The sequence below is a fragment of the Amblyomma maculatum genome, unplaced genomic scaffold, assembly GCF_055883805.1.
Source record: "Amblyomma maculatum isolate TAMU_Amacu unplaced genomic scaffold, ASM5588380v1 scaffold_19, whole genome shotgun sequence".
Classification (NCBI taxonomy): Eukaryota; Metazoa; Arthropoda; class Arachnida; order Ixodida; family Ixodidae; genus Amblyomma; species Amblyomma maculatum.
In genome coordinates this window covers 6,493,303-6,500,989 of record NW_028146744.1, presented here as the reverse complement: position 1 = coordinate 6,500,989, position 7,687 = coordinate 6,493,303, and the positions used below count along the sequence as shown (strand labels likewise).

Below are 7,687 nucleotides of genomic sequence, written 5' to 3'. Positions count from 1 at the left end.
AGATCACAGCAGATTGTGAAAAGCTCTCCAAAAGATTGGAGTTTCAATTCACCATATCTGTCTCTTCAGGAGCCTGTATGAAGGGCAAGAGGCCACAGTCAGGACTGGACATGGTCTTACTGATTGGTTTCCGATTGAGAAAGGAGTGAGACAAGGCTGCATAATGTCGCCAGGACTATTTAACCAATATGCTGAGTGCATCATGAGGAAGGCCGGTCTGGACGAGTCTTGAGCTCAAGTGAAGATTGCTGGGAAACGTATCAACAACCACTTTAATGGCAGAAAGTGAAGTGGACTCAAGAGACTTCTGATGCGCGTATAAGACGAGGGTGGGAAGTTTGGGCTTATACTGAACATTAAAAAGACAAAGATTATGGCGTCTTGCCTATCAAGTCCTGGAGCATCAAGGGACAAGTGAAGCTGTGACAGATTTTCTCTTCTTGGGCTACAAGATTACCCCGGAAGGAGACTGCAGCCATGAAATTAGGAGACGCCTGCTTCTGGGAAAGAGAGCTATGGCTAGCCTTGACCGCCTAGTAAAGAGCAGAGACATTACACTGCCAATAAAGATCCGTATAACTCGTGCTATGGTCTTTCCAATTGTGATGTATAGATGAGAAAGTTGGACTGTGAAGAAGGCCGACCGCCGAAGAATTGACGCGTTTGAATTGTGGTGCTGGCGTAGACTCTTGAGAGTTCCTTGGATGGCCAGAAGATCAAATCAGTCGATATTGTCGACCATAAACCCTGACTTCTCATTGAAGAGTCAAAGTCTACAGTTAAAGCTCAGCTACTTTGGTCATCTGATGATAAGAGAGGAGTCGCTGGGGAAAGATTTGATGTTGAGAAAGGTTGAGGGTCACCGGAGAAGGGGTAGGCAGCGAACGCAATGGTCAGATGGCATCATTGAGGCGCTGCAGATGAAGTTATGTGATGTTAGGAAGATAGTGAGAGACCGGAAAGCGTGGCGTGATATGGTCCATAGGATGACGAAGAGTCGCACACGACTGAGCGATTGAACTGAACTGATACTGAAGACATCAAGCTATTGTTTAAATATTGCTACCTGGTGTCCCTGATGTTCTTAGGTGACACCTGGAAGAAAAGAACGCCGAAGTTGGCTCGCGTGCTGTGCACGAAACTTCGCCTGCTTGTACAGCTTCGTCCCGTCGTTTTAGTCACATCTAGCCCTGTTGGCCGTGACATATTGTTACTGTACGCAATGAAAGAGACGATGACGAAGTGCTGGGCTAGTAGAGAAAGACGACGCTGCAGCTACGTCTGGTTCTCCTGTGAGTGTGTTCCTGACGGTGAACTGTTGCGGCTACGACGTACCATCGCCTCCTAATATCTCGACGTGCCTCGTAACATCTTGGTGGAGGTGCTGGGTAACGACAGATGTCTGGGCCAAAGGTCGGTCGGCAAAATCAAAAATGTCCTTGTACGAAAGCAAAAGGTCGGAGAGAGCACCAGCTTGCTGAGGTGTCAAATCCGGTGCTATCATGGGAGTAAAAAGGGTCGAACGAGAAGCTGATACGGGGGGTTCAGACAGAGGCACAGGCTTGAGGGCAGAAACTTCGCAGTCAGCCAACGGAAGCAAGTCAGCGAGTGCAATGCCATGGGTCAAAACTTGGACAGAGCGGCTGAAGTTAAGGACGGGAAGATAGGTTCTGTTATCCGTGACGGTCAGGACAGTGTGAGGAAGTATGACGTTACGGTGGAGAACAACATCGATGATTGGACAAGTGACGTATGTACCATCAGGAATAGCAGGAAACGGGGCCAAAGGAACATACATGGTAGCTTCGGGCGGTAGGCGAACAAACTCGACGGAGCAGAGGCGTGGCTTGATATCTGTGCTGTCGGAGCAGAAAGGCAGGTCTAAGCGAAGGAGGCCACTTGAACAATAAATCAGGGCAGAATGCGCCGTTAAAAAGTCGATGCCGAGGATCACATCGTGAGGGCAGCGGTCGATTACAGTGAAGAGCACAGGGATAGTTCGACCACAAATGCTCACGCGCGCAGTGCAAAGTCCCACGACGGCATCGACGCCTCCATCGGCGACACGAACGGCTGATGAAGAGGCGGGTGTGACAACTTTTTTGAGTCGGCGGCGAAACGAAGAGCTGAGGACGGAAATTTGGGCACCAGTGTCAATGAGGGCGGTAACAGGCACACCATCTACACAGATATCTAGAAGATTGCGGCGATGAGCGAGGGTCAGCAGAGGATTTTCGGGCCGGGTCGTCAATGCAGCTTCACCTCCGGGAGCTGCATTGATCAGTTTTCCGGGAGTGGGCCAGAGAAGTGAGGGGACGAGGAACGGTGAGGTAGGGGCGAGCGGGAACGGCGGGTCTGGGGAGACGGCGATCGGCTGGACATGCGCGGGGATGGCGGGTTAAAGTCACGAGAGGACGTATCACGGAGAGAGGTTGGGTGTGGTCCGTAGGCGGTGGTGCGATCATGATAGCGAGGTCGAGGTGGCGGAACCCAACGGCTGCGGCAATGGCGAGAAATGTGGCCGGCACATGAGCAGTTGAAGCATATGCGTCGGTTGTCCAAGGTCCGCCATTCTTCTGGGTTGCGGTAGCGTCGGGTAGATTCGGGGTATCGCGTCGGGTAGGGCGCAGTCGGAGCCGCATCAGCTACCGCCGGAACGGTGGGCTGGACAGATGGCTGTGCGGGCGGCTGACCAGAGCTGAGGCTTACGCTCGCATTAAGGCCCACGTTCGCGAATTCTTGGTGAACGACAGCTTGGATCAGTGCTATAGTAGCATTCGCCGGCTGAGGTGCGAATGCGACGGGGGCCATTGCCTCCAGCTCTCTGCGTACGATCCTGGTCAAGTTTGGCTCATGGGACGGCTGCTGCAGTGTTGGCAGATCTTCGCACGAAGACGTAGCAACTGTGTTTGGCAAGCGGTCGAAGCGGGGAGCAATACGACGATGTTTAGCTTGCTCAAACCGCCGGCATACCTCGAGGAGGGAGTTGACAGTCGTACAATCTTTGCAAAATAGAAGGTTAAAAGCGTCGTCAGCAATGCCCTTTAAGATGTGGCCCACCTTGTCGCACTCGGGCATGGCGCTGTTCACTTTGCGGCATAGAGCTAGTACGTCTTGTATGTACGACAGATACGATACGGTCGACGACTGTGCTCGCGATGCCAGGTCCTTTTTAGCGCCGAGCTTGCGTCCGATTGGCTTGCCAAAAAGATCTTGAAGCTTCTCTTTGCACATGTCCCAGGATATTAGATCTTCGTGCGTCTCGAAACAGACGCGCGCCGTACCAGCCAGGTAGAAAATGAGATTTGCAAGCATTAACGTTGCGTCCCATCGGTTGTGCTTACTGACTCGCTCGTACATAGCGAGCCAGTCTTCGACGTCGATGTCATCGGTGCCGCATCACGAGGCTGCGCAACGACGACAGTGGGCGCTGGTTGTGCCACTGTAGAGGTAGCTGCGTCGGACTGCATAGTGCTAGCACCAAGTTGGCGGCCACTACGGAGATCCAGCTTGTGGTATTGGTGTCTAACCCAGCAGCTCCACCAAGATGTTACGAGGCACGTCGAGATATTAGGAGGCGATGGTCGTTTTGGTGTCGGCGCTAGGTTTCAATCCCAGTACATGTCCCGTACACAACCGCATGCCCAAGACTCAACTCCTGTGCCAGTCGACACCCCTGTGCACCGTACTAGCCGGAGGAATTAAGGCCTGCCCCCTGAGCACGGGCCGTTGGAGTTCAACACCGCAGCCGCCTCTCGACCTGCTATGCACGCTAAAACTTACTACACCCTGCAGAATCCACACGGCATTAGCCCTTCCACGGCAGTCAGAGCGAAGACGTCGAAGACTGGCTTATCCAATTCGAAGGGGTCGCCTCGTTTAATCAGTGGGACAACGCCGCCAAGCTTCGAAACATCTTCAGCCTGGAAGATGGCGCTCGTACTTGGTACGAGAATCGAGAAGACGCCCTAACATTATGGCGTGAGTTCTGGCGACGCATTCGTGAGACCTATACCAGCGCGGATTGGCGAGAACGCGCAGAAAGGGCTCTATAGCCTCGTATGCAGATGCCGAATGAGACTGTGACCATGTATGTGGAGGACATGACCCGGCTCTTCCGACGTTCTGAGCCGGCCATGACCGAAGACAAAAAGGTGCACCACCTTATGCACGGTATTAAAGAGCAACTGTTCGCTGGCCTTGTGCGTAATCCACCAAGAACGGTTGCCGATTTTCTTGCGGAACTTGTCACAATAGAGAGGATGCTCCAGCAGCGGTCTACCACCTACGACAAGCCGGTGGTCGCCGTTTCGGTTGTGGAGCCGTTTTTGGCCTTGGGGGCTACCCCGAACCTACACGACACCATCCGCTCAGTTGTACGCGGAGAGCTCCAGAGGCTTTTCGGTGCTCCACAGCCGATGGTCGGCTCTGTAGCTAGCATCGGCCGCGAAGAGCTTCAAGCGTTGAAGCCTTCGGTAGCGTCCGCTGCTCCGCAACCTTTCCCCATGGAGTACCTACGTCCACCTTATGCAGATATGGCGCGACGCCCTGCGCCTGCTTCGGCGCCATTACCGCCATCCGATCAAGGCTCACTGTATTCAGTAAACACTGTGCTGTTCGTCGACAACCGACGACCACCCCAGCGGAAGGCGGACCTGTGGCGCGTCCCAAATCACCAGCGCCTGTGCTTCCACTGCGGGGAACCAGGTCATTGCTATCGCCAGTGCGCCAATCGACACCTTGCACTTCACGTATTTTCCATCGACATGCGCCGCCTTCCAATAGGCCAAAGACCCCGTCAGATTGAAGACTACTTAGCGCAGCAGCGCATGGCGCCAACTTCCCAGCGGCACTCACGATCCCCGTCCCCACGCCGACCATCGCCGCAGCCCAGGTGATCCGGGATGGCGCAGCGACGGTCGCCAAGTCCCCGCCGGGAAAATTAAAGACAGCGACCTCCGGGGGCGAGGCCGCTTGCAATCGACGTGACAAAGACCCCCTGACAACGAGACCTATGAGCGATCGCGATTTTACGGCACCGACGACAGTTCCTACGCATGAAAATCGATTCTCGCTGGACATACCTGTGGTTCTCGACGGCCTTAAGGTTAGCGCATTGTTGGACACTGGCACTGATTTTTCGATTATAAGCGGGAAGCTAGCAGTGCTTCTTAATAAAGTAATGACACCATGGTCTGGCACGCAGATTCGCACCGCTGGCGGACATGTCGTAACTCCTAGTGGCCTGTGCACGGCACGAGTTCAAATTCGCAGCTCCACGTTCATTGTAAGCTGCCTCGTTATACCTGACTGCTCCCGTGAGTTTATCCTTGGGGTTGATTTTCTCCGGGAGTATGGATCTCCGGAAGCGCACAGTGACATTTTCAACCGAGAAAGCTGCTGATACTGACACCAAGAATCCCATCGCCGCGCCGCCCTTCGAATTTCCGCCGAGAGCTTTTCGATTCCGGCACGCGCCAGTGTTTTTGTGAGTGTTACTTACGACGAACTGCGTGACGGGCATGTAGTCGCGGAAGGCAACCAGTATCATTTGCTCACCCACGGCATCTGTACAGCGCGCCGCCTCATCCACCTCCGCGACGGCCGGTCTGAGCTCCTGGTGACTAACTTCACCAACGAACCCTGGAATCTTTTTTGTGCTACTGCCATCGCGCTTTCTGACTCCTTAGCGGATGTGTCAGAATGTTTTACGCTTGGGGCTGTTAGCACTGTGCAGCCCCCACTTGACCGTCTTGATATTAGTCCGGATCTTTCGGACACACAAAATCGTGAGCTACATGCCCTCCTACTAGAGTACAGCACTTGTTTTGCGTCGTCATCGAAAGTACGGCAAACGCCTCTCGTGAAGCACCGCATCATTACTCCTTACTACGCCCGCCCTATCCGCCAGCAGCCGTACCGTATCTCAAAGACGAAACGTGAAGTAATTCAGACACAAGTTCAGGAGATGCTTTGTGATGGTGTCATACAACCATCCAACAGCCCGCGGTCATCCCCTGTCGTGCTGGTAAAGAAAACGAATGGGACCCTTCGCTTTTATGTTGATTATTGAAAGTTGAATGCCATCACTAAAAAAGACGTCTACCCGCTGCCCCGTATCGAGGATTCGCCTGACAAGCTTCATCGCACCCAGCACGTCTCCTCCATTGACTTGAAGAGCGGGTACTGGCAGATTGAGGTCGATGAGCGGGACCGCGAAAAAACAGCTTTTGTCACCCCAGATGGACTGTACGAGTTCAAAGCGCTGCCTTTTGGCCTATGTTCAGCGCCGGCTACTTTTCAGCGCATGATGGACACCGTTCTCGCCGGCCTCAAATGGCAAATCTGCTTAGTCTATCTCGACGACGTTGTCGGATTCTCTGAAACCTTTGAAGAACACCTCAAACGCCTGCGCGCAGTATTAGATGCCCTCCGGTCAGCTTACTTGACGCTCAAGCCCGAGAAGTGCCACTTTGGTTACAAAGAGTTGAAGTTTCTTGGTCATCTTGTGAGTGCCGCAGGCGTTAGATCAGACCCCGACAAGACTTATGCTGTCGCCAAATTTCCCGTTCCTGCAAACAAGAGAAGTTTGAAACGCTTCCTGGGTCTCTGCGCGTACTACCGCCGCTTCATCGCCGATTTTTCCAAAGTTTTCCTGACTCGCCTCACGCGCGATGACACACAGTTCGTGTGGGGCGCCGAGCAACAAGAGGCTTTTGCGGAGCTGCGCCGACGACTGCAAGCAAGCCCTGTTCTTGCGCACTTTCATGAAGACGTTGACACCGATGTCCACACCGACGCACAGCAATATCGGCCTCGGCGCTGTACTCGTCAGCCACACGCCAGCCAGCCGCACGCTCTCCCGCGCCGAGACAAACTACTTCACTACGGAAAAGGAATGCCTGGCGGTTGTGTAGGCAACCATGAAATTTAGGCCTTACCTCTATGGCCACCAGTTTAAAGTGGTCACCGATCATTATTCCATGTGCTGGCTGGCTGACCTCCGCGACCCATCGGGGCGCTAGCACGATGGAGTCTTCGCCTCCCAGAATTTGAGTACGCCATTGTGTATAAATCTGGCCAGAAGCACGAAGATGCTGACGCGCTGTCGCGCTCACCCGTCGGTTTAGTCGATGAGAGCACGGACGACGAGAGCGGTTTTCTTGGACTGGTGAGTCCTTCAGACAGAATGACCCGACAGCAAGCTGATGTGGACCTTCGACCTCTCATGGACCACCTGGAGGATCGCGCTGCTGATATCCCTCGGCAATTTGCTCGGAACCTGTCTGTTTTCTGTCTCCGGAATGGCGTTCTATTGAAACTTTAAGACCTCATGAGTGCCTCTGAACTGCTACCAAGTATACCAGTTACATTTGTTTAGTTTCATGCCAAAAGCAGAGGTGCTTTTTTGTACCTCTCAGTTATTTGCCTTGTGTGCATTTAGGTTTCAATATTGCGCCAGATGAGAGAGGTATCTGAGCTGTGAACATAATTGCATCAAATAACAGGTTTCTGTTTGCCACATTCTCTATCATGATTTTGCAGGGCATATACATCCCTTCTTTTTTCTCCCATATGAATCTCATGAATGAGCCTGAAATGTTAAAAGATGTACTAGTGACTTGTGCTCTAGTGATTTTTTTACAAGTTCCTGTTTTTTATTATTGCGATTTCACAAGTTCTTTGA

General features: G+C 52.9%; 1 pseudogene; it reads left to right on the top strand.

The window, feature by feature from the left end:
* Positions 1–5,014: 5,014 nt before the first annotated feature.
* On the top strand, positions 5,015–7,486 carry LOC146171617 (uncharacterized; annotated as a pseudogene).
* The last annotated feature ends 201 nt before the right edge of the window (positions 7,487–7,687 follow it).